This window comes from Microcebus murinus, unplaced genomic scaffold, assembly GCF_040939455.1.
Source record: "Microcebus murinus isolate Inina unplaced genomic scaffold, M.murinus_Inina_mat1.0 scaf025_hap2_Mmur4.0, whole genome shotgun sequence".
Taxonomy (NCBI): Eukaryota; Metazoa; Chordata; class Mammalia; order Primates; family Cheirogaleidae; genus Microcebus; species Microcebus murinus.
Window position 1 is genome coordinate 257,566 of NW_027438971.1, and position 23,205 is coordinate 280,770.

Here is a 23,205-nt window from a genome sequence, read left to right on the forward strand (position 1 = left end):
GCTCTGAGACAAGGAGCCGGGCTTCGCATTCCCACAGCAGCCAGTCGTGGGCTGAGGACACCTGGGGCGTTGGGAACTCCCTGGCTTCTCCTTGGATTAACATCTGGAGCTGCTTGTGAATTGTGCCGCCACACACACCCGAGTGCAGGTGTCTTCTGCACAGACTGCGGGCCTCACTCTTCTGAATGCCGCTAGCTCGCCACCCACCCACCCGCGGGTGAACCTGGTCAGGGTACTTTCTCTCAGGGGCAGACTCTCATCCGGGCGGGCTACCGGTGTCTCTGTTTGCTCGTTTCTTTCTTCCACTTCGGGAAAGGCTTCCTTACTGGGTGTGGAAATCTCCTATGCCTTTCCTCGCCTATTCTGTCAGCTTTCAAATTCTCTTTCGGTTGCCACCCTCACAGATGGATTAGGAAACTCTTTGCGGTGCACTCATTAGTGAAATGACCTCAATGACGCTGGAATCCAATATCTAATCGCCGATTTTTAGCGAGTCCACACGCCAGGGTGGTTGGGGTCCAATGCAGCCCCGGCCAGGCCCAGGCCCCTTGGACTGGGCCACAGGAGGACACAGAGGAGGGTCCCGGCCCCCACGGTAGCGGTGCGGGCAGTTCTCCAAGGGCTTGGGTGTTTTCCAGAGGGAGGAGATGGAGGGGACTGATTTCTTCAGCGCCCCACAAACCACGCCACCCCACCCCACCCATGGGACACATCCCGAGAAAGAGAGAGAGAGAGAGAGAGAGAGAGAGAGAGAGAGACGCCCCATACACTGGCTCCCCTCCCCCGTGCGCTGTGCCCCAGCCCTGGCCCGGGGGAATAGGCGGCCGCAGGGCCACAGGGTGGGCGGCGCAGCTGAAAGGGGTTGTGGGGGAGGGCGGCCCCTGGCTGGGGTCAAAGGGCGAGCGCCCCGCCCACCCCGTGCGCAGTCAGCGGCCGCGGCGCGCTGGGGGTGGGGGCGGGGAGGTGAAGGAGGCCAGGCGAGGAGAGGAGGGGGGCTGGAAGGTCTCCACCTTGGTGGGTCCAGCCGTGGAGGCGCATCTTGTGTGAGTGTGAGTGAGTGAGTGAGTGTGAGTGTGTGTGTATAGAGAGACAGCCCCCAACCTCGGCCCGCCGCTCCCTGCCCGCCCCGCCTGTCACCCCCGTCCCTCGGAGCCCGCCGGACCCGGCCGGCGAACTCAACAGGCCCGGCCCGGCGCGGGGCCTGGGGCGGGAGGAGGCGGCGGGGAAGCGCAGAGAGGCTCGGCTTCTTGAGCGGGGCAGGGGCGCCCTCCACCGTCCACGGCCACACCACCCCGAACGCGCCCGATCCCGTCTGGTCTCGGAAGCTAAGCAGGGTCGGGCCTGGTTAGAACTTGGATGGGAGACCGCCCGGGAATACCGGGTGCCGTAGGCTTCTTCTTTTTTTTTTTTTTTTTTTTTTTGCCTCTGGTTCTGTCGCGTTTCTGGGAGCGCGGGGGCGGCCCGGGGTGGGGGTGACCCCCACCCTCAGCGCCCGCCGCGGTGCCTGGCGCCCCAGCCCGCACCGTGGGGCCTCCTCTTGTCCCGAGCCGTGACACCGCCGCCACGCGGCAGCATGCGTGGCTTCTGGACTGTCAGGTCTCAGACCAAAGGTCTGCTCTGTGGGAACGGACACGCCGGAGGAAACCTTGAGAGTCTGAGAGGGGAGGGAGTTCCAGAAGAAGGCCAGGATGTCATTTTGAGGGAGTATGTGACCAGAACTCGTCCCGTTGCTTTTGGGGTTCTATGGGCTACACGTAGGGATCTTTGGTGGTGGCACCTGATGTTGGGGGATCCGGAGTCACACCCAGACCTGCTCCACAGGCCTCCTTTTACTTTTCTCTTCGGATTCATTTTTTTTTTTTTTTTTGAGACAGAGTCTGGGTTTGTTGCCCAGGCTAGAGTGAGTGCCGTGGCGTCAGCCTAGCTCACAGCAACTTCAAACTCCTGGGCTCGAGTGATCCTTCTGCCTCAGCCTCCCGGGTAGCTGGGACTGCAGGCATGCGCCACCATGCCCCGCTAATTTTTTATATATATATCAGTTGGCCAATTAATTTCTTTCTATTTATAGTAGGGACGGGGTCTCGCTCTTGCTCAGGCTGGTTTTGAACTCCTGACCTTGAGCAATCCGCCCGCCTCGGCCTCCCAAGAGCTAGGATTACAGGCGTGAGCCACAGCGCCCGGCCGGATTCATTATTTTTAAAAAGTGTCTCTTATCTCTATTATTGCATTTTCTTTTCTCTCTCTTTTCAAGCAGATGATGGGAGTCCAAGTATTAAGGTGACATGTGTTGCCCGTGCCCCCCTCCGCCCCGTGTTCTTATTCATTTACCTCTCATGTTGTTCCAGCATATTGTGGGGGCACCAATGTTAAGGTCGGGTGCGGTGCGTTGCCCTCTCCCAGCCTCCCCCCTCGGGTCAGAGCTTCAAGTGCGCCCATCCCCCAGTCGGTGCGCACCCACCCCATTCCTAATGGATGTGTATGCCCATCCCCTCCCCCCACCCGCCCGACACCCACCCGAAGAAGGTGATTCCTCTGTGTCCACTTAGGTGTCCATCGGTTCGTACCCATTTGCTGGTGAGCGCGAGCACGTGGTGCTCGTGTGTCCATTCTTGGGATACTTGGCTTACTGGAACGGGTTCCAGCTCTGGCCAGGAGAACCACGAGAGGTGCCCTCTCACCGCTGCTCCTCATAGCCGAATAGCACTCCGTGGTGTCCACGCGCCACATTTTATTTACCCACTCGTGGGTCGATGGGCACTCGGGTGGCTTCCAGGTCTTTGCGATTGTGACTTGTGCCCTGACTCTAACCCTAACCCTTACCCAGCCCGTCTCCTCCACGGCCCCTGCCTGACTGACTCCTTCCCGCCCGGCCTGTCACCTGTCACCGTCCTCTGCCCCTGCCTGACACGCTCCTCCCCGCCCGGGCCGTCACCGTCCTCGGCCCCTGCCTGACGGGGCTCCTCTGTCGCCTGGGCCTTCCAAGGGCTTGGTGTGGACGCTGGTTCCAGGACGCCCTCCCAGGAACCCGGTAGCAGGGCGGCCGCAGCGTCTCGCGCAACCCAACCGTCCGCCGGCTGGCCGCCGTCGCTAAGTGGCCTGCGGGGGACGTGCTCCCGCTGTGCCGTGGGGGCCCAGCCTGGTGTCTTCTCTGAGGCCCCGCGGCTGCCGCTCCCCGCAAGGGGATAGCCGCGGAGGTGGGGACCGCCTCCTCATGGGGACGTACACTCAGCTCTCCACGTCGGATTCCGGGGCTCTCTGTCCTGCCAGAAGGCCCAGCTGGCCTGCGGGTCCTTAGAGTGGCAAAAACATCCGAAAACTGAGATTGAGGGTCCGGTGGGTGTCTGCACTTTTGTGCTGGGCACCCCAGGGAGGCCCGGGGGCTGGCTGGACAACGCGGTCTGCTGGGCGGGGGCTTTGGAGGAGCAACTGATGCCCTTTGCACTTTGGGTAGCAAGTGTCTGAGGTGTCTCTGGGCCCTGTGCCATGTGGGGGCGGGGGCGGGGGCGGGGTGGGAGGAGGAGGAGGAGGAGGAGGAGGAGGAGGTGGGAAGGGCCGTGGCCTGCAGTCGTGTTCCCCGGGGTGGCACAGCATGTGGCTTCTTCCACAGGCTGCTTGGCCTGGGCTCCCTGCACCTGGGCCTTTGGAGGACTGGCCCTGTGCTTGCCAACACTTCCTGCAGGGACCCAGAGCTGGGAGGTTGCATCTCTCAGCCCTGGGTCGGGCAGAGCCCCAGCGGGCCATGCCCACAACCTCTCTCAGCACGGGTCCCCCAGAAGGCTCCTTTGGGACCAGGATTCTCTTGCGGGTGACTCTTTAAGGTCTGGCCCCTGGATGGAGGGGCACCAGGAGTAGAGGAGCAGGAAGGGGAAGGGGGTGGCCATGCGAGGGGACACTTTCAGGCCAAGTCCCAGCTTCAGCCTGATCCTCCTGGGAACCCCTGGGTGGACATCACACCTCCTGGTTGCCCCGCTCTGAGACAAGGAGCCGGGCTTCGCATTCCCACAGCAGCCAGTCGTGGGCTGAGGACACCTGGGGCGTTGGGAACTCCCTGGCTTCTCCTTGGATTAACATCTGGAGCTGCTTGTGAATTGTGCCGCCACACACACCCGAGTGCAGGTGTCTTCTGCACAGACTGCGGGCCTCACTCTTCTGAATGCCGCTAGCTCGCCACCCACCCACCCGCGGGTGAACCTGGTCAGGGTACTTTCTCTCAGGGGCAGACTCTCATCCGGGCGGGCTACCGGTGTCTCTGTTTGCTCGTTTCTTTCTTCCACTTCGGGAAAGGCTTCCTTACTGGGTGTGGAAATCTCCTATGCCTTTCCTCGCCTATTCTGTCAGCTTTCAAATTCTCTTTCGGTTGCCACCCTCACAGATGGATTAGGAAACTCTTTGCGGTGCACTCATTAGTGAAATGACCTCAATGACGCTGGAATCCAATATCTAATCGCCGATTTTTAGCGAGTCCACACGCCAGGGTGGTTGGGGTCCAATGCAGCCCCGGCCAGGCCCAGGCCCCTTGGACTGGGCCACAGGAGGACACAGAGGAGGGTCCCGGCCCCCACGGTAGCGGTGCGGGCAGTTCTCCAAGGGCTTGGGTGTTTTCCAGAGGGAGGAGATGGAGGGGACTGATTTCTTCAGCGCCCCACAAACCACGCCACCCCACCCCACCCATGGGACACATCCCGAGAAAGAGAGAGAGAGAGAGAGAGAGAGAGAGAGAGAGAGACGCCCCATACACTGGCTCCCCTCCCCCGTGCGCTGTGCCCCAGCCCTGGCCCGGGGGAATAGGCGGCCGCAGGGCCACAGGGTGGGCGGCGCAGCTGAAAGGGGTTGTGGGGGAGGGCGGCCCCTGGCTGGGGTCAAAGGGCGAGCGCCCCGCCCACCCCGTGCGCAGTCAGCGGCCGCGGCGCGCTGGGGGTGGGGGCGGGGAGGTGAAGGAGGCCAGGCGAGGAGAGGAGGGGGGCTGGAAGGTCTCCACCTTGGTGGGTCCAGCCGTGGAGGCGCATCTTGTGTGAGTGTGAGTGAGTGAGTGAGTGTGAGTGTGTGTGTATAGAGAGACAGCCCCCAACCTCGGCCCGCCGCTCCCTGCCCGCCCCGCCTGTCACCCCCGTCCCTCGGAGCCCGCCGGACCCGGCCGGCGAACTCAACAGGCCCGGCCCGGCGCGGGGCCTGGGGCGGGAGGAGGCGGCGGGGAAGCGCAGAGAGGCTCGGCTTCTTGAGCGGGGCAGGGGCGCCCTCCACCGTCCACGGCCACACCACCCCGAACGCGCCCGATCCCGTCTGGTCTCGGAAGCTAAGCAGGGTCGGGCCTGGTTAGAACTTGGATGGGAGACCGCCCGGGAATACCGGGTGCCGTAGGCTTCTTCTTTTTTTTTTTTTTTTGCCTCTGGTTCTGTCGCGTTTCTGGGAGCGCGGGGGCGGCCCGGGGTGGGGGTGACCCCCACCCTCAGCGCCCGCCGCGGTGCCTGGCGCCCCAGCCCGCACCGTGGGGCCTCCTCTTGTCCCGAGCCGTGACACCGCCGCCACGCGGCAGCATGCGTGGCTTCTGGACTGTCAGGTCTCAGACCAAAGGTCTGCTCTGTGGGAACGGACACGCCGGAGGAAACCTTGAGAGTCTGAGAGGGGAGGGAGTTCCAGAAGAAGGCCAGGATGTCATTTTGAGGGAGTATGTGACCAGAACTCGTCCCGTTGCTTTTGGGGTTCTATGGGCTACACGTAGGGATCTTTGGTGGTGGCACCTGATGTTGGGGGATCCGGAGTCACACCCAGACCTGCTCCACAGGCCTCCTTTTACTTTTCTCTTCGGATTCATTTTTTTTTTTTTTTTTGAGACAGAGTCTGGGTTTGTTGCCCAGGCTAGAGTGAGTGCCGTGGCGTCAGCCTAGCTCACAGCAACTTCAAACTCCTGGGCTCGAGTGATCCTTCTGCCTCAGCCTCCCGGGTAGCTGGGACTGCAGGCATGCGCCACCATGCCCCGCTAATTTTTTATATATATATCAGTTGGCCAATTAATTTCTTTCTATTTATAGTAGGGACGGGGTCTCGCTCTTGCTCAGGCTGGTTTTGAACTCCTGACCTTGAGCAATCCGCCCGCCTCGGCCTCCCAAGAGCTAGGATTACAGGCGTGAGCCACAGCGCCCGGCCGGATTCATTATTTTTAAAAAGTGTCTCTTATCTCTATTATTGCATTTTCTTTTCTCTCTCTTTTCAAGCAGATGATGGGAGTCCAAGTATTAAGGTGACATGTGTTGCCCGTGCCCCCCTCCGCCCCGTGTTCTTATTCATTTACCTCTCATGTTGTTCCAGCATATTGTGGGGGCACCAATGTTAAGGTCGGGTGCGGTGCGTTGCCCTCTCCCAGCCTCCCCCCTCGGGTCAGAGCTTCAAGTGCGCCCATCCCCCAGTCGGTGCGCACCCACCCCATTCCTAATGGATGTGTATGCCCATCCCCTCCCCCCACCCGCCCGACACCCACCCGAAGAAGGTGATTCCTCTGTGTCCACTTAGGTGTCCATCGGTTCGTACCCATTTGCTGGTGAGCGCGAGCACGTGGTGCTCGTGTGTCCATTCTTGGGATACTTGGCTTACTGGAACGGGTTCCAGCTCTGGCCAGGAGAACCAGGAGAGGTGCCCTCTCACCGCTGCTCCTCATAGCCGAATAGCACTCCGTGGTGTCCACGCGCCACATTTTATTTACCCACTCGTGGGTCGATGGGCACTCGGGTGGCTTCCAGGTCTTTGCGATTGTGACTTGTGCCCTGACTCTAACCCTAACCCTTACCCAGCCCGTCTCCTCCACGGCCCCTGCCTGACTGACTCCTTCCCGCCCGGCCTGTCACCTGTCACCGTCCTCTGCCCCTGCCTGACACGCTCCTCCCCGCCCGGGCCGTCACCGTCCTCGGCCCCTGCCTGACGGGGCTCCTCTGTCGCCTGGGCCTTCCAAGGGCTTGGTGTGGACGCTGGTTCCAGGACGCCCTCCCAGGAACCCGGTAGCAGGGCGGCCGCAGCGTCTCGCGCAACCCAACCGTCCGCCGGCTGGCCGCCGTCGCTAAGTGGCCTGCGGGGGACGTGCTCCCGCTGTGCCGTGGGGGCCCAGCCTGGTGTCTTCTCTGAGGCCCCGCGGCTGCCGCTCCCCGCAAGGGGATAGCCGCGGAGGTGGGGACCGCCTCCTCATGGGGACGTACACTCAGCTCTCCACGTCGGATTCCGGGGCTCTCTGTCCTGCCAGAAGGCCCAGCTGGCCTGCGGGTCCTTAGAGTGGCAAAAACATCCGAAAACTGAGATTGAGGGTCCGGTGGGTGTCTGCACTTTTGTGCTGGGCACCCCAGGGAGGCCCGGGGGCTGGCTGGACAACGCGGTCTGCTGGGCGGGGGCTTTGGAGGAGCAACTGATGCCCTTTGCACTTTGGGTAGCAAGTGTCTGAGGTGTCTCTGGGCCCTGTGCCATGTGGGGGCGGGGGCGGGGGCGGGGTGGGAGGAGGAGGAGGAGGAGGAGGAGGAGGAGGAGGAGGTGGGAAGGGCCGTGGCCTGCAGTCGTGTTCCCCGGGGTGGCACAGCATGTGGCTTCTTCCACAGGCTGCTTGGCCTGGGCTCCCTGCACCTGGGCCTTTGGAGGACTGGCCCTGTGCTTGCCAACACTTCCTGCAGGGACCCAGAGCTGGGAGGTTGCATCTCTCAGCCCTGGGTCGGGCAGAGCCCCAGCGGGCCATGCCCACAACCTCTCTCAGCACGGGTCCCCCAGAAGGCTCCTTTGGGACCAGGATTCTCTTGCGGGTGACTCTTTAAGGTCTGGCCCCTGGATGGAGGGGCACCAGGAGTAGAGGAGCAGGAAGGGGAAGGGGGTGGCCATGCGAGGGGACACTTTCAGGCCAAGTCCCAGCTTCAGCCTGATCCTCCTGGGAACCCCTGGGTGGACATCACACCTCCTGGTTGCCCCGCTCTGAGACAAGGAGCCGGGCTTCGCATTCCCACAGCAGCCAGTCGTGGGCTGAGGACACCTGGGGCGTTGGGAACTCCCTGGCTTCTCCTTGGATTAACATCTGGAGCTGCTTGTGAATTGTGCCGCCACACACACCCGAGTGCAGGTGTCTTCTGCACAGACTGCGGGCCTCACTCTTCTGAATGCCGCTAGCTCGCCACCCACCCACCCGCGGGTGAACCTGGTCAGGGTACTTTCTCTCAGGGGCAGACTCTCATCCGGGCGGGCTACCGGTGTCTCTGTTTGCTCGTTTCTTTCTTCCACTTCGGGAAAGGCTTCCTTACTGGGTGTGGAAATCTCCTATGCCTTTCCTCGCCTATTCTGTCAGCTTTCAAATTCTCTTTCGGTTGCCACCCTCACAGATGGATTAGGAAACTCTTTGCGGTGCACTCATTAGTGAAATGACCTCAATGACGCTGGAATCCAATATCTAATCGCCGATTTTTAGCGAGTCCACACGCCAGGGTGGTTGGGGTCCAATGCAGCCCCGGCCAGGCCCAGGCCCCTTGGACTGGGCCACAGGAGGACACAGAGGAGGGTCCCGGCCCCCACGGTAGCGGTGCGGGCAGTTCTCCAAGGGCTTGGGTGTTTTCCAGAGGGAGGAGATGGAGGGGACTGATTTCTTCAGCGCCCCACAAACCACGCCACCCCACCCCACCCATGGGACACATCCCGAGAAAGAGAGAGAGAGAGAGAGAGAGAGAGAGAGAGAGAGACGCCCCATACACTGGCTCCCCTCCCCCGTGCGCTGTGCCCCAGCCCTGGCCCGGGGGAATAGGCGGCCGCAGGGCCACAGGGTGGGCGGCGCAGCTGAAAGGGGTTGTGGGGGAGGGCGGCCCCTGGCTGGGGTCAAAGGGCGAGCGCCCCGCCCACCCCGTGCGCAGTCAGCGGCCGCGGCGCGCTGGGGGTGGGGGCGGGGAGGTGAAGGAGGCCAGGCGAGGAGAGGAGGGGGGCTGGAAGGTCTCCACCTTGGTGGGTCCAGCCGTGGAGGCGCATCTTGTGTGAGTGTGAGTGAGTGAGTGAGTGTGAGTGTGTGTGTATAGAGAGACAGCCCCCAACCTCGGCCCGCCGCTCCCTGCCCGCCCCGCCTGTCACCCCCGTCCCTCGGAGCCCGCCGGACCCGGCCGGCGAACTCAACAGGCCCGGCCCGGCGCGGGGCCTGGGGCGGGAGGAGGCGGCGGGGAAGCGCAGAGAGGCTCGGCTTCTTGAGCGGGGCAGGGGCGCCCTCCACCGTCCACGGCCACACCACCCCGAACGCGCCCGATCCCGTCTGGTCTCGGAAGCTAAGCAGGGTCGGGCCTGGTTAGAACTTGGATGGGAGACCGCCCGGGAATACCGGGTGCCGTAGGCTTCTTCTTTTTTTTTTTTTTTTTTTTTTTGCCTCTGGTTCTGTCGCGTTTCTGGGAGCGCGGGGGCGGCCCGGGGTGGGGGTGACCCCCACCCTCAGCGCCCGCCGCGGTGCCTGGCGCCCCAGCCCGCACCGTGGGGCCTCCTCTTGTCCCGAGCCGTGACACCGCCGCCACGCGGCAGCATGCGTGGCTTCTGGACTGTCAGGTCTCAGACCAAAGGTCTGCTCTGTGGGAACGGACACGCCGGAGGAAACCTTGAGAGTCTGAGAGGGGAGGGAGTTCCAGAAGAAGGCCAGGATGTCATTTTGAGGGAGTATGTGACCAGAACTCGTCCCGTTGCTTTTGGGGTTCTATGGGCTACACGTAGGGATCTTTGGTGGTGGCACCTGATGTTGGGGGATCCGGAGTCACACCCAGACCTGCTCCACAGGCCTCCTTTTACTTTTCTCTTCGGATTCATTTTTTTTTTTTTTTTTGAGACAGAGTCTGGGTTTGTTGCCCAGGCTAGAGTGAGTGCCGTGGCGTCAGCCTAGCTCACAGCAACTTCAAACTCCTGGGCTCGAGTGATCCTTCTGCCTCAGCCTCCCGGGTAGCTGGGACTGCAGGCATGCGCCACCATGCCCCGCTAATTTTTTATATATATATCAGTTGGCCAATTAATTTCTTTCTATTTATAGTAGGGACGGGGTCTCGCTCTTGCTCAGGCTGGTTTTGAACTCCTGACCTTGAGCAATCCGCCCGCCTCGGCCTCCCAAGAGCTAGGATTACAGGCGTGAGCCACAGCGCCCGGCCGGATTCATTATTTTTAAAAAGTGTCTCTTATCTCTATTATTGCATTTTCTTTTCTCTCTCTTTTCAAGCAGATGATGGGAGTCCAAGTATTAAGGTGACATGTGTTGCCCGTGCCCCCCTCCGCCCCGTGTTCTTATTCATTTACCTCTCATGTTGTTCCAGCATATTGTGGGGGCACCAATGTTAAGGTCGGGTGCGGTGCGTTGCCCTCTCCCAGCCTCCCCCCTCGGGTCAGAGCTTCAAGTGCGCCCATCCCCCAGTCGGTGCGCACCCACCCCATTCCTAATGGATGTGTATGCCCATCCCCTCCCCCCACCCGCCCGACACCCACCCGAAGAAGGTGATTCCTCTGTGTCCACTTAGGTGTCCATCGGTTCGTACCCATTTGCTGGTGAGCGCGAGCACGTGGTGCTCGTGTGTCCATTCTTGGGATACTTGGCTTACTGGAACGGGTTCCAGCTCTGGCCAGGAGAACCAGGAGAGGTGCCCTCTCACCGCTGCTCCTCATAGCCGAATAGCACTCCGTGGTGTCCACGCGCCACATTTTATTTACCCACTCGTGGGTCGATGGGCACTCGGGTGGCTTCCAGGTCTTTGCGATTGTGACTTGTGCCCTGACTCTAACCCTAACCCTTACCCAGCCCGTCTCCTCCACGGCCCCTGCCTGACTGACTCCTTCCCGCCCGGCCTGTCACCTGTCACCGTCCTCTGCCCCTGCCTGACACGCTCCTCCCCGCCCGGGCCGTCACCGTCCTCGGCCCCTGCCTGACGGGGCTCCTCTGTCGCCTGGGCCTTCCAAGGGCTTGGTGTGGACGCTGGTTCCAGGACGCCCTCCCAGGAACCCGGTAGCAGGGCGGCCGCAGCGTCTCGCGCAACCCAACCGTCCGCCGGCTGGCCGCCGTCGCTAAGTGGCCTGCGGGGGACGTGCTCCCGCTGTGCCGTGGGGGCCCAGCCTGGTGTCTTCTCTGAGGCCCCGCGGCTGCCGCTCCCCGCAAGGGGATAGCCGCGGAGGTGGGGACCGCCTCCTCATGGGGACGTACACTCAGCTCTCCACGTCGGATTCCGGGGCTCTCTGTCCTGCCAGAAGGCCCAGCTGGCCTGCGGGTCCTTAGAGTGGCAAAAACATCCGAAAACTGAGATTGAGGGTCCGGTGGGTGTCTGCACTTTTGTGCTGGGCACCCCAGGGAGGCCCGGGGGCTGGCTGGACAACGCGGTCTGCTGGGCGGGGGCTTTGGAGGAGCAACTGATGCCCTTTGCACTTTGGGTAGCAAGTGTCTGAGGTGTCTCTGGGCCCTGTGCCATGTGGGGGCGGGGGCGGGGGCGGGGTGGGAGGAGGAGGAGGAGGAGGAGGAGGAGGAGGAGGAGGTGGGAAGGGCCGTGGCCTGCAGTCGTGTTCCCCGGGGTGGCACAGCATGTGGCTTCTTCCACAGGCTGCTTGGCCTGGGCTCCCTGCACCTGGGCCTTTGGAGGACTGGCCCTGTGCTTGCCAACACTTCCTGCAGGGACCCAGAGCTGGGAGGTTGCATCTCTCAGCCCTGGGTCGGGCAGAGCCCCAGCGGGCCATGCCCACAACCTCTCTCAGCACGGGTCCCCCAGAAGGCTCCTTTGGGACCAGGATTCTCTTGCGGGTGACTCTTTAAGGTCTGGCCCCTGGATGGAGGGGCACCAGGAGTAGAGGAGCAGGAAGGGGAAGGGGGTGGCCATGCGAGGGGACACTTTCAGGCCAAGTCCCAGCTTCAGCCTGATCCTCCTGGGAACCCCTGGGTGGACATCACACCTCCTGGTTGCCCCGCTCTGAGACAAGGAGCCGGGCTTCGCATTCCCACAGCAGCCAGTCGTGGGCTGAGGACACCTGGGGCGTTGGGAACTCCCTGGCTTCTCCTTGGATTAACATCTGGAGCTGCTTGTGAATTGTGCCGCCACACACACCCGAGTGCAGGTGTCTTCTGCACAGACTGCGGGCCTCGCTCTTCTGAATGCCGCTAGCTCGCCACCCACCCACCCGCGGGTGAACCTGGTCAGGGTACTTTCTCTCAGGGGCAGACTCTCATCCGGGCGGGCTACCGGTGTCTCTGTTTGCTCGTTTCTTTCTTCCACTTCGGGAAAGGCTTCCTTACTGGGTGTGGAAATCTCCTATGCCTTTCCTCGCCTATTCTGTCAGCTTTCAAATTCTCTTTCGGTTGCCACCCTCACAGATGGATTAGGAAACTCTTTGCGGTGCACTCATTAGTGAAATGACCTCAATGACGCTGGAATCCAATATCTAATCGCCGATTTTTAGCGAGTCCACACGCCAGGGTGGTTGGGGTCCAATGCAGCCCCGGCCAGGCCCAGGCCCCTTGGACTGGGCCACAGGAGGACACAGAGGAGGGTCCCGGCCCCCACGGTAGCGGTGCGGGCAGTTCTCCAAGGGCTTGGGTGTTTTCCAGAGGGAGGAGATGGAGGGGACTGATTTCTTCAGCGCCCCACAAACCACGCCACCCCACCCCACCCATGGGACACATCCGGGGGGGGAGAGAGAGAGAGAGAGAGAAAGAGAGAGAGAGAGAGAGAGAGAGACGCCCCATACACTGGCTCCCCTCCCCCGTGCGCTGTGCCCCAGCCCTGGCCCGGGGGAATAGGCGGCCGCAGGGCCACAGGGTGGGCGGAGCAGCTGAAAGGGGTTGTGGGGGAGGGCGGCCCCTGGCTGGGGTCAAAGGGCGAGCGCCCCGCCCACCCCGTGCGCAGTCAGCGGCCGCGGCGCGCTGGGGGTGGGGGCGGGGAGGTGAAGGAGGCCAGGCGAGGAGAGGAGGGGGGCTGGAAGGTCTCCACCTTGGTGGGTCCAGCCGTGGAGGCGCATCTTGTGTGAGTGTGAGTGAGTGAGTGAGTGTGAGTGTGTGTGTATAGAGAGACAGCCCCCAACCTCGGCCCGCCGCTCCCTGCCCGCCCCGCCTGTCACCCCCGTCCCTCGGAGCCCGCCGGACCCGGCCGGCGAACTCAACAGGCCCGGCCCGGCGCGGGGCCTGGGGCGGGAGGAGGCGGCGGGGAAGCGCAGAGAGGCTCGGCTTCTTGAGCGGGGCAGGGGCGCCCTCCACCGTCCACGGCCACACCACCCCGAACGCGCCCGATCCCGTCTGGTCTCGGAAGCTAAGCAGGGTCGGGCCTGGTTAGAACTTGGATGGGAGACCGCCCGGGAATACCGGGTGCCGTAGGCTTCTTCTTTTTTTTTTTTTTTTTTTTTTGCCTCTGGTTCTGTCGCGTTTCTGGGAGCGCGGGGGCGGCCCGGGGTGGGGGTGACCCCCACCCTCAGCGCCCGCCGCGGTGCCTGGCGCCCCAGCCCGCACCGTGGGGCCTCCTCTTGTCCCGAGCCGTGACACCGCCGCCACGCGGCAGCATGCGTGGCTTCTGGACTGTCAGGTCTCAGACCAAAGGTCTGCTCTGTGGGAACGGACACGCCGGAGGAAACCTTGAGAGTCTGAGAGGGGAGGGAGTTCCAGAAGAAGGCCAGGATGTCATTTTGAGGGAGTATGTGACCAGAACTCGTCCCGTTGCTTTTGGGGTTCTATGGGCTACACGTAGGGATCTTTGGTGGTGGCACCTGATGTTGGGGGATCCGGAGTCACACCCAGACCTGCTCCACAGGCCTCCTTTTACTTTTCTCTTCGGATTCATTTTTTTTTTTTTTTTTTTGAGACAGAGTCTGGGTTTGTTGCCCAGGCTAGAGTGAGTGCCGTGGCGTCAGCCTAGCTCACAGCAACTTCAAACTCCTGGGCTCGAGTGATCCTTCTGCCTCAGCCTCCCGGGTAGCTGGGACTGCAGGCATGCGCCACCATGCCCCGCTAATTTTTTATATATATATCAGTTGGCCAATTAATTTCTTTCTATTTATAGTAGAGACGGGGTCTCGCTCTTGCTCAGGCTGGTTTTGAACTCCTGACCTTGAGCAATCCGCCCGCCTCGGCCTCCCAAGAGCTAGGATTACAGGCGTGAGCCACAGCGCCCGGCCGGATTCATTATTTTTAAAAAGTGTCTCTTATCTCTATTATTGCATTTTCTTTTCTCTCTCTTTTCAAGCAGATGATGGGAGTCCAAGTATTAAGGTGACATGTGTTGCCCGTGCCCCCCTCCGCCCCGTGTTCTTATTCATTTACCTCTCATGTTGTTCCAGCATATTGTGGGGGCACCAATGTTAAGGTCGGGTGCGGTGCGTTGCCCTCTCCCAGCCTCCCCCCTCGGGTCAGAGCTTCAAGTGCGCCCATCCCCCAGTCGGTGCGCACCCACCCCATTCCTAATGGATGTGTATGCCCATCCCCTCCCCCCACCCGCCCGACACCCACCCGAAGAAGGTGATTCCTCTGTGTCCACTTAGGTGTCCATCGGTTCGTACCCATTTGCTGGTGAGCGCGAGCACGTGGTGCTCGTGTGTCCATTCTTGGGATACTTGGCTTACTGGAACGGGTTCCAGCTCTGGCCAGGAGAACCAGGAGAGGTGCCCTCTCACCGCTGCTCCTCATAGCCGAATAGCACTCCGTGGTGTCCACGCGCCACATTTTATTTACCCACTCGTGGGTCGATGGGCACTCGGGTGGCTTCCAGGTCTTTGCGATTGTGACTTGTGCCCTGACTCTAACCCTAACCCTTACCCAGCCCGTCTCCTCCACGGCCCCTGCCTGACTGACTCCTTCCCGCCCGGCCTGTCACCTGTCACCGTCCTCTGCCCCTGCCTGACACGCTCCTCCCCGCCCGGGCCGTCACCGTCCTCGGCCCCTGCCTGACGGGGCTCCTCTGTCGCCTGGGCCTTCCAAGGGCTTGGTGTGGACGCTGGTTCCAGGACGCCCTCCCAGGAACCCGGTAGCAGGGCGGCCGCAGCGTCTCGCGCAACCCAACCGTCCGCCGGCTGGCCGCCGTCGCTAAGTGGCCTGCGGGGGACGTGCTCCCGCTGTGCCGTGGGGGCCCAGCCTGGTGTCTTCTCTGAGGCCCCGCGGCTGCCGCTCCCCGCAAGGGGATAGCCGCGGAGGTGGGGACCGCCTCCTCATGGGGACGTACACTCAGCTCTCCACGTCGGATTCCGGGGCTCTCTGTCCTGCCAGAAGGCCCAGCTGGCCTGCGGGTCCTTAGAGTGGCAAAAACATCCGAAAACTGAGATTGAGGGTCCGGTGGGTGTCTGCACTTTTGTGCTGGGCACCCCAGGGAGGCCCGGGGGCTGGCTGGACAACGCGGTCTGCTGGGCGGGGGCTTTGGAGGAGCAACTGATGCCCTTTGCACTTTGGGTAGCAAGTGTCTGAGGTGTCTCTGGGCCCTGTGCCATGTGGGGGCGGGGGCGGGGGCGGGGTGGGAGGAGGAGGAGGAGGAGGAGGAGGAGGAGGAGGAGGTGGGAAGGGCCGTGGCCTGCAGTCGTGTTCCCCGGGGTGGCACAGCATGTGGCTTCTTCCACAGGCTGCTTGGCCTGGGCTCCCTGCACCTGGGCCTTTGGAGGACTGGCCCTGTGCTTGCCAACACTTCCTGCAGGGACCCAGAGCTGGGAGGTTGCATCTCTCAGCCCTGGGTCGGGCAGAGCCCCAGCGGGCCATGCCCACAACCTCTCTCAGCACGGGTCCCCCAGAAGGCTCCTTTGGGACCAGGATTCTCTTGCGGGTGACTCTTTAAGGTCTGGCCCCTGGATGGAGGGGCACCAGGAGTAGAGGAGCAGGAAGGGGAAGGGGGTGGCCATGCGAGGGGACACTTTCAGGCCAAGTCCCAGCTTCAGCCTGATCCTCCTGGGAACCCCTGGGTGGACATCACACCTCCTGGTTGCCCCGCTCTGAGACAAGGAGCCGGGCTTCGCATTCCCACAGCAGCCAGTCGTGGGCTGAGGACACCTGGGGCGTTGGGAACTCCCTGGCTTCTCCTTGGATTAACATCTGGAGCTGCTTGTGAATTGTGCCGCCACACACACCCGAGTGCAGGTGTCTTCTGCACAGACTGCGGGCCTCACTCTTCTGAATGCCGCTAGCTCGCCACCCACCCACCCGCGGGTGAACCTGGTCAGGGTACTTTCTCTCAGGGGCAGACTCTCATCCGGGCGGGCTACCGGTGTCTCTGTTTGCTCGTTTCTTTCTTCCACTTCGGGAAAGGCTTCCTTACTGGGTGTGGAAATCTCCTATGCCTTTCCTCGCCTATTCTGTCAGCTTTCAAATTCTCTTTCGGTTGCCACCCTCACAGATGGATTAGGAAACTCTTTGCGGTGCACTCATTAGTGAAATGACCTCAATGACGCTGGAATCCAATATCTAATCGCCGATTTTTAGCGAGTCCACACGCCAGGGTGGTTGGGGTCCAATGCAGCCCCGGCCAGGCCCAGGCCCCTTGGACTGGGCCACAGGAGGACACAGAGGAGGGTCCCGGCCCCCACGGTAGCGGTGCGGGCAGTTCTCCAAGGGCTTGGGTGTTTTCCAGAGGGAGGAGATGGAGGGGACTGATTTCTTCAGCGCCCCACAAACCACGCCACCCCACCCCACCCATGGGACACATCCGGGGGGAGAGAGAGAGAGAGAGAGAGAGAGAGAGAGAGAGAGAGAGAGAGAGACGCCCCATACACTGGCTCCCCTCCCCCGTGTGCTGTGCCCCAGCCCTGGCCCGGGGGAATAGGCGGCCGCAGGGCCACAGGGTGGGCGGAGCAGCTGAAAGGGGTTGTGGGGGAGGGCGGCCCCTGGCTGGGGTCAAAGGGCGAGCGCCCCGCCCACCCCGTGCGCAGTCAGCGGCCGCGGCGCGCTGGGGGTGGGGGCGGGGAGGTGAAGGAGGCCAGGCGAGGAGAGGAGGGGGGCTGGAAGGTCTCCACCTTGGTGGGTCCAGCCGTGGAGGCGCATCTTGTGTGAGTGTGAGTGAGTGAGTGAGTGTGAGTGTGTGTGTATAGAGAGACAGCCCCCAACCTCGGCCCGCCGCTCCCTGCCCGCCCCGCCTGTCACCCCCGTCCCTCGGAGCCCGCCGGACCCGGCCGGCGAACTCAACAGGCCCGGCCCGGCGCGGGGCCTGGGGCGGGAGGAGGCGGCGGGGAAGCGCAGAGAGGCTCGGCTTCTTGAGCGGGGCAGGGGCGCCCTCCACCGTCCACGGCCACACCACCCCGAACGCGCCCGATCCCGTCTGGTCTCGGAAGCTAAGCAGGGTCGGGCCTGGTTAGAACTTGGATGGGAGACCGCCCGGGAATACCGGGTGCCGTAGGCTTCTTCTTTTTTTTTTTTTTTTTTTTTTGCCTCTGGTTCTGTCGCGTTTCTGGGAGCGCGGGGGCGGCCCGGGGTGGGGGTGACCCCCACCCTCAGCGCCCGCCGCGGTGCCTGGCGCCCCAGCCCGCACCGTGGGGCCTCCTCTTGTCCCGAGCCGTGACACCGCCGCCACGCGGCAGCATGCGTGGCTTCTGGACTGTCAGGTCTCAGACCAAAGGTCTGCTCTGTGGGAACGGACACGCCGGAGGAAACCTTGAGAGTCTGAGAGGGGAGGGAGTTCCAGAAGAAGGCCAGGATGTCATTTTGAGGGAGTATGTGACCAGAACTCGTCCCGTTGCTTTTGGGGTTCTATGGGCTACACGTAGGGATCTTTGGTGGTGGCACCTGATGTTGGGGGATCCGGAGTCACACCCAGACCTGCTCCACAGGCCTCCTTTTACTTTTCTCTTCGGATTCATTTTTTTTTTTTTTTTTTGAGACAGAGTCTGGGTTTGTTGCCCAGGCTAGAGTGAGTGCCGTGGCGTCAGCCTAGCTCACAGCAACTTCAAACTCCTGGGCTCGAGTGATCCTTCTGCCTCAGCCTCCCGGGTAGCTGGGACTGCAGGCATGCGCCACCATGCCCCGCTAATTTTTTATATATATATCAGTTGGCCAATTATTTTCTTTCTATTTATAGTAGAGACGGGGTCTCGCTCTTGCTCAGGCTGGTTTTGAACTCCTGACCTTGAGCAATCCGCCCGCCTCGGCCTCCCAAGAGCTAGGATTACAGGCGTGAGCCACAGCGCCCGGCCGGATTCATTATTTTTAAAAAGTGTCTCTTATCTCTATTATTGCATTTTCTTTTCTCTCTCTTTTCAAGCAGATGATGGGAGTCCAAGTATTAAGGTGACATGTGTTGCCCGTGCCCCCCTCCGCCCCGTGTTCTTATTCATTTACCTCTCATGTTGTTCCAGCATATTGTGGGGGCACCAATGTTAAGGTCGGGTGCGGTGCGTTGCCCTCTCCCAGCCTCCCCCCTCGGGTCAGAGCTTCAAGTGCGCCCATCCCCCAGTCGGTGCGCACCCACCCCATTCCTAATGGATGTGTATGCCCATCCCCTCCCCCCACCCGCCCGACACCCACCCGAAGAAGGTGATTCCTCTGTGTCCACTTAGGTGTCCATCGGTTCGTACCCATTTGCTGGTGAGCGCGAGCACGTGGTGCTCGTGTGTCCATTCTTGGGATACTTGGCTTACTGGAACGGGTTCCAGCTCTGGCCAGGAGAACCAGGAGAGGTGCCCTCTCACCGCTGCTCCTCATAGCCGAATAGCACTCCGTGGTGTCCACGCGCCACATTTTATTTACCCACTCGTGGGTCGATGGGCACTCGGGTGGCTTCCAGGTCTTTGCGATTGTGACTTGTGCCCTGACTCTAACCCTAACCCTTACCCAGCCCGTCTCCTCCACGGCCCCTGCCTGACTGACTCCTTCCCGCCCGGCCTGTCACCTGTCACCGTCCTCTGCCCCTGCCTGACACGCTCCTCCCCGCCCGGGCCGTCACCGTCCTCGGCCCCTGCCTGACGGGGCTCCTCCGTCGCCTGGGCCTTCCAAGGGCTTGGTGTGGACGCTGGTTCCAGGACGCCCTCCCAGGAACCCGGTAGCAGGGCGGCCGCAGCGTCTCGCGCAACCCAACCGTCCGCCGGCTGGCCGCCGTCGCTAAGTGGCCTGCGGGGGACGTGCTCCCGCTGTGCCGTGGGGGCCCAGCCTGGTGTCTTCTCTGAGGCCCCGCGGCTGCCGCTCCCCGCAAGGGGATAGCCGCGGAGGTGGGGACCGCCTCCTCATGGGGACGTACACTCAGCTCTCCACGTCGGATTCCGGGGCTCTCTGTCCTGCCAGAAGGCCCAGCTGGCCTGCGGGTCCTTAGAGTGGCAAAAACATCCGAAAACTGAGATTGAGGGTCCGGTGGGTGTCTGCACTTTTGTGCTGGGCACCCCAGGGAGGCCCGGGGGCTGGCTGGACAACGCGGTCTGCTGGGCGGGGGCTTTGGAGGAGCAACTGATGCCCTTTGCACTTTGGGTAGCAAGTGTCTGAGGTGTCTCTGGGCCCTGTGCCATGTGGGGGCGGGGGCGGGGGCGGGGTGGGAGGAGGAGGAGGAGGAGGAGGAGGAGGAGGTGGGAAGGGCCGTGGCCTGCAGTCGTGTTCCCCGGGGTGGCACAGCATGTGGCTTCTTCCACAGGCTGCTTGGCCTGGGCTCCCTGCACCTGGGCCTTTGGAGGACTGGCCCTGTGCTTGCCAACACTTCCTGCAGGGACCCAGAGCTGGGAGGTTGCATCTCTCAGCCCTGGGTCGGGCAGAGCCCCAGCGGGCCATGCCCACAACCTCTCTCAGCACGGGTCCCCCAGAAGGCTCCTTTGGGACCAGGATTCTCTTGCGGGTGACTCTTTAAGGTCTGGCCCCTGGATGGAGGGGCACCAGGAGTAGAGGAGCAGGAAGGGGAAGGGGGTGGCCATGCGAGGGGACACTTTCAGGCCAAGTCCCAGCTTCAGCCTGATCCTCCTGGGAACCCCTGGGTGGACATCACACCTCCTGGTTGCCCCGCTCTGAGACAAGGAGCCGGGCTTCGCATTCCCACAGCAGCCAGTCGTGGGCTGAGGACACCTGGGGCGTTGGGAACTCCCTGGCTTCTCCTTGGATTAACATCTGGAGCTGCTTGTGAATTGTGCCGCCACACACACCCGAGTGCAGGTGTCTTCTGCACAGACTGCGGGCCTCGCTCTTCTGAATGCCGCTAGCTCGCCACCCACCCACCCGCGGGTGAACCTGGTCAGGGTACTTTCTCTCAGGGGCAGACTCTCATCCGGGCGGGCTACCGGTGTCTCTGTTTGCTCGTTTCTTTCTTCCACTTCGGGAAAGGCTTCCTTACTGGGTGTGGAAATCTCCTATGCCTTTCCTCGCCTATTCTGTCAGCTTTCAAATTCTCTTTCGGTTGCCACCCTCACAGATGGATTAGGAAACTCTTTGCGGTGCACTCATTAGTGAAATGACCTCAATGACGCTGGAATCCAATATCTAATCGCCGATTTTTAGCGAGTCCACACGCCAGGGTGGTTGGGGTCCAATGCAGCCCCGGCCAGGCCCAGGCCCCTTGGACTGGGCCACAGGAGGACACAGAGGAGGGTCCCGGCCCCCACGGTAGCGGTGCGGGCAGTTCTCCAAGGGCTTGGGTGTTTTCCAGAGGGAGGAGATGGAGGGGACTGATTTCTTCAGCGCCCCACAAACCACGCCACCCCACCCCACCCATGGGACACATCCCGAGAAAGAGAGAGAGAGAGAGAGAGAGAGAGAGAGAGAGAGACGCCCCATACACTGGCTCCCCTCCCCCGTGCGCTGTGCCCCAGCCCTGGCCCGGGGGAATAGGCGGCCGCAGGGCCACAGGGTGGGCGGAGCAGCTGAAAGGGGTTGTGGGGGAGGGCGGCCCCTGGCTGGGGTCAAAGGGCGAGCGCCCCGCCCACCCCGTGCGCAGTCAGCGGCCGCGGCGCGCTGGGGGTGGGGGCGGGGAGGTGAAGGAGGCCAGGCGAGGAGAGGAGGGGGGCTGGAAGGTCTCCACCTTGGTGGGTCCAGCCGTGGAGGCGCATCTTGTGTGAGTGTGAGTGAGTGAGTGAGTGTGAGTGTGTGTGTATAGAGAGACAGCCCCCAACCTCGGCCCGCCGCTCCCTGCCCGCCCCGCCTGTCACCCCCGTCCCTCGGAGCCCGCCGGACCCGGCCGGCGAACTCAACAGGCCCGGCCCGGCGCGGGGCCTGGGGCGGGAGGAGGCGGCGGGGAAGCGCAGAGAGGCTCGGCTTCTTGAGCGGGGCAGGGGCGCCCTCCACCGTCCACGGCCACACCACCCCGAACGCGCCCGATCCCGTCTGGTCTCGGAAGCTAAGCAGGGTCGGGCCTGGTTAGAACTTGGATGGGAGACCGCCCGGGAATACCGGGTGCCGTAGGCTTCTTCTTTTTTTTTTTTTTTTTTTTTTGCCTCTGGTTCTGTCGCGTTTCTGGGAGCGCGGGGGCGGCCCGGGGTGGGGGTGACCCCCACCCTCAGCGCCCGCCGCGGTGCCTGGCGCCCCAGCCCGCACCGTGGGGCCTCCTCTTGTCCCGAGCCGTGACACCGCCGCCACGCGGCAGCATGCGTGGCTTCTGGACTGTCAGGTCTCAGACCAAAGGTCTGCTCTGTGGGAACGGACACGCCGGAGGAAACCTTGAGAGTCTGAGAGGGGAGGGAGTTCCAGAAGAAGGCCAGGATGTCATTTTGAGGGAGTATGTGACCAGAACTCGTCCCGTTGCTTTTGGGGTTCTATGGGCTACACGTAGGGATCTTTGGTGGTGGCACCTGATGTTGGGGGATCCGGAGTCACACCCAGACCTGCTCCACAGGCCTCCTTTTACTTTTCTCTTCGGATTCATTTTTTTTTTTTTTTTTTTGAGACAGAGTCTGGGTTTGTTGCCCAGGCTAGAGTGAGTGCCGTGGCGTCAGCCTAGCTCACAGCAACTTCAAACTCCTGGGCTCGAGTGATCCTTCTGCCTCAGCCTCCCGGGTAGCTGGGACTGCAGGCATGCGCCACCATGCCCCGCTAATTTTTTATATATATATCAGTTGGCCAATTAATTTCTTTCTATTTATAGTAGAGACGGGGTCTCGCTCTTGCTCAGGCTGGTTTTGAACTCCTGACCTTGAGCAATCCGCCCGCCTCGGCCTCCCAAGAGCTAGGATTACAGGCGTGAGCCACAGCGCCCGGCCGGATTCATTATTTTTAAAAAGTGTCTCTTATCTCTATTATTGCATTTTCTTTTCTCTCTCTTTTCAAGCAGATGATGGGAGTCCAAGTATTAAGGTGACATGTGTTGCCCGTGCCCCCCTCCGCCCCGTGTTCTTATTCATTTACCTCTCATGTTGTTCCAGCATATTGTGGGGGCACCAATGTTAAGGTCGGGTGCGGTGCGTTGCCCTCTCCCAGCCTCCCCCCTCGGGTCAGAGCTTCAAGTGCGCCCATCCCCCAGTCGGTGCGCACCCACCCCATTCCTAATGGATGTGTATGCCCATCCCCTCCCCCCACCCGCCCGACACCCACCCGAAGAAGGTGATTCCTCTGTGTCCACTTAGGTGTCCATCGGTTCGTACCCATTTGCTGGTGAGCGCGAGCACGTGGTGCTCGTGTGTCCATTCTTGGGATACTTGGCTTACTGGAACGGGTTCCAGCTCTGGCCAGGAGAACCAGGAGAGGTGCCCTCTCACCGCTGCTCCTCATAGCCGAATAGCACTCCGTGGTGTCCACGCGCCACATTTTATTTACCCACTCGTGGGTCGATGGGCACTCGGGTGGCTTCCAGGTCTTTGCGATTGTGACTTGTGCCCTGACTCTAACCCTAACCCTTACCCAGCCCGTCTCCTCCACGGCCCCTGCCTGACTGACTCCTTCCCGCCCGGCCTGTCACCTGTCACCGTCCTCTGCCCCTGCCTGACACGCTCCTCCCCGCCCGGGCCGTCACCGTCCTCGGCCCCTGCCTGACGGGGCTCCTCTGTCGCCTGGGCCTTCCAAGGGCTTGGTGTGGACGCTGGTTCCAGGACGCCCTCCCAGGAACCCGGTAGCAGGGCGGCCGCAGCGTCTCGCGCAACCCAACCGTCCGCCGGCTGGCCGCCGTCGCTAAGTGGCCTGCGGGGGACGTGCTCCCGCTGTGCCGTGGGGGCCCAGCCTGGTGTCTTCTCTGAGGCCCCGCGGCTGCCGCTCCCCGCAAGGGGATAGCCGCGGAGGTGGGGACCGCCTCCTCATGGGGACGTACACTCAGCTCTCCACGTCGGATTCCGGGGCTCTCTGTCCTGCCAGAAGGCCCAGCTGGCCTGCGGGTCCTTAGAGTGGCAAAAACATCCGAAAACTGAGATTGAGGGTCC

General features: G+C 62.2%; 6 pseudogenes; all 6 read left to right on the plus strand.

The window, feature by feature from the left end:
- Window positions 1–1,274: 1,274 nt before the first annotated feature.
- LOC142868020 (uncharacterized) lies at window positions 1,275–1,393 on the plus strand (annotated as a pseudogene).
- Window positions 1,394–5,242: 3,849 nt separating this feature from the next.
- LOC142868021 (uncharacterized) lies at window positions 5,243–5,361 on the plus strand (annotated as a pseudogene).
- Window positions 5,362–9,209: 3,848 nt separating this feature from the next.
- Window positions 9,210–9,328, plus strand: LOC142868023 (uncharacterized; annotated as a pseudogene).
- A 3,865-nt stretch (window positions 9,329–13,193) lies between these two features.
- Window positions 13,194–13,312, plus strand: LOC142868024 (uncharacterized; annotated as a pseudogene).
- Window positions 13,313–17,178: 3,866 nt separating this feature from the next.
- On the plus strand, window positions 17,179–17,297 carry LOC142868025 (uncharacterized; annotated as a pseudogene).
- Window positions 17,298–21,146: 3,849 nt separating this feature from the next.
- Window positions 21,147–21,265, plus strand: LOC142868026 (uncharacterized; annotated as a pseudogene).
- The last annotated feature ends 1,940 nt before the right edge of the window (window positions 21,266–23,205 follow it).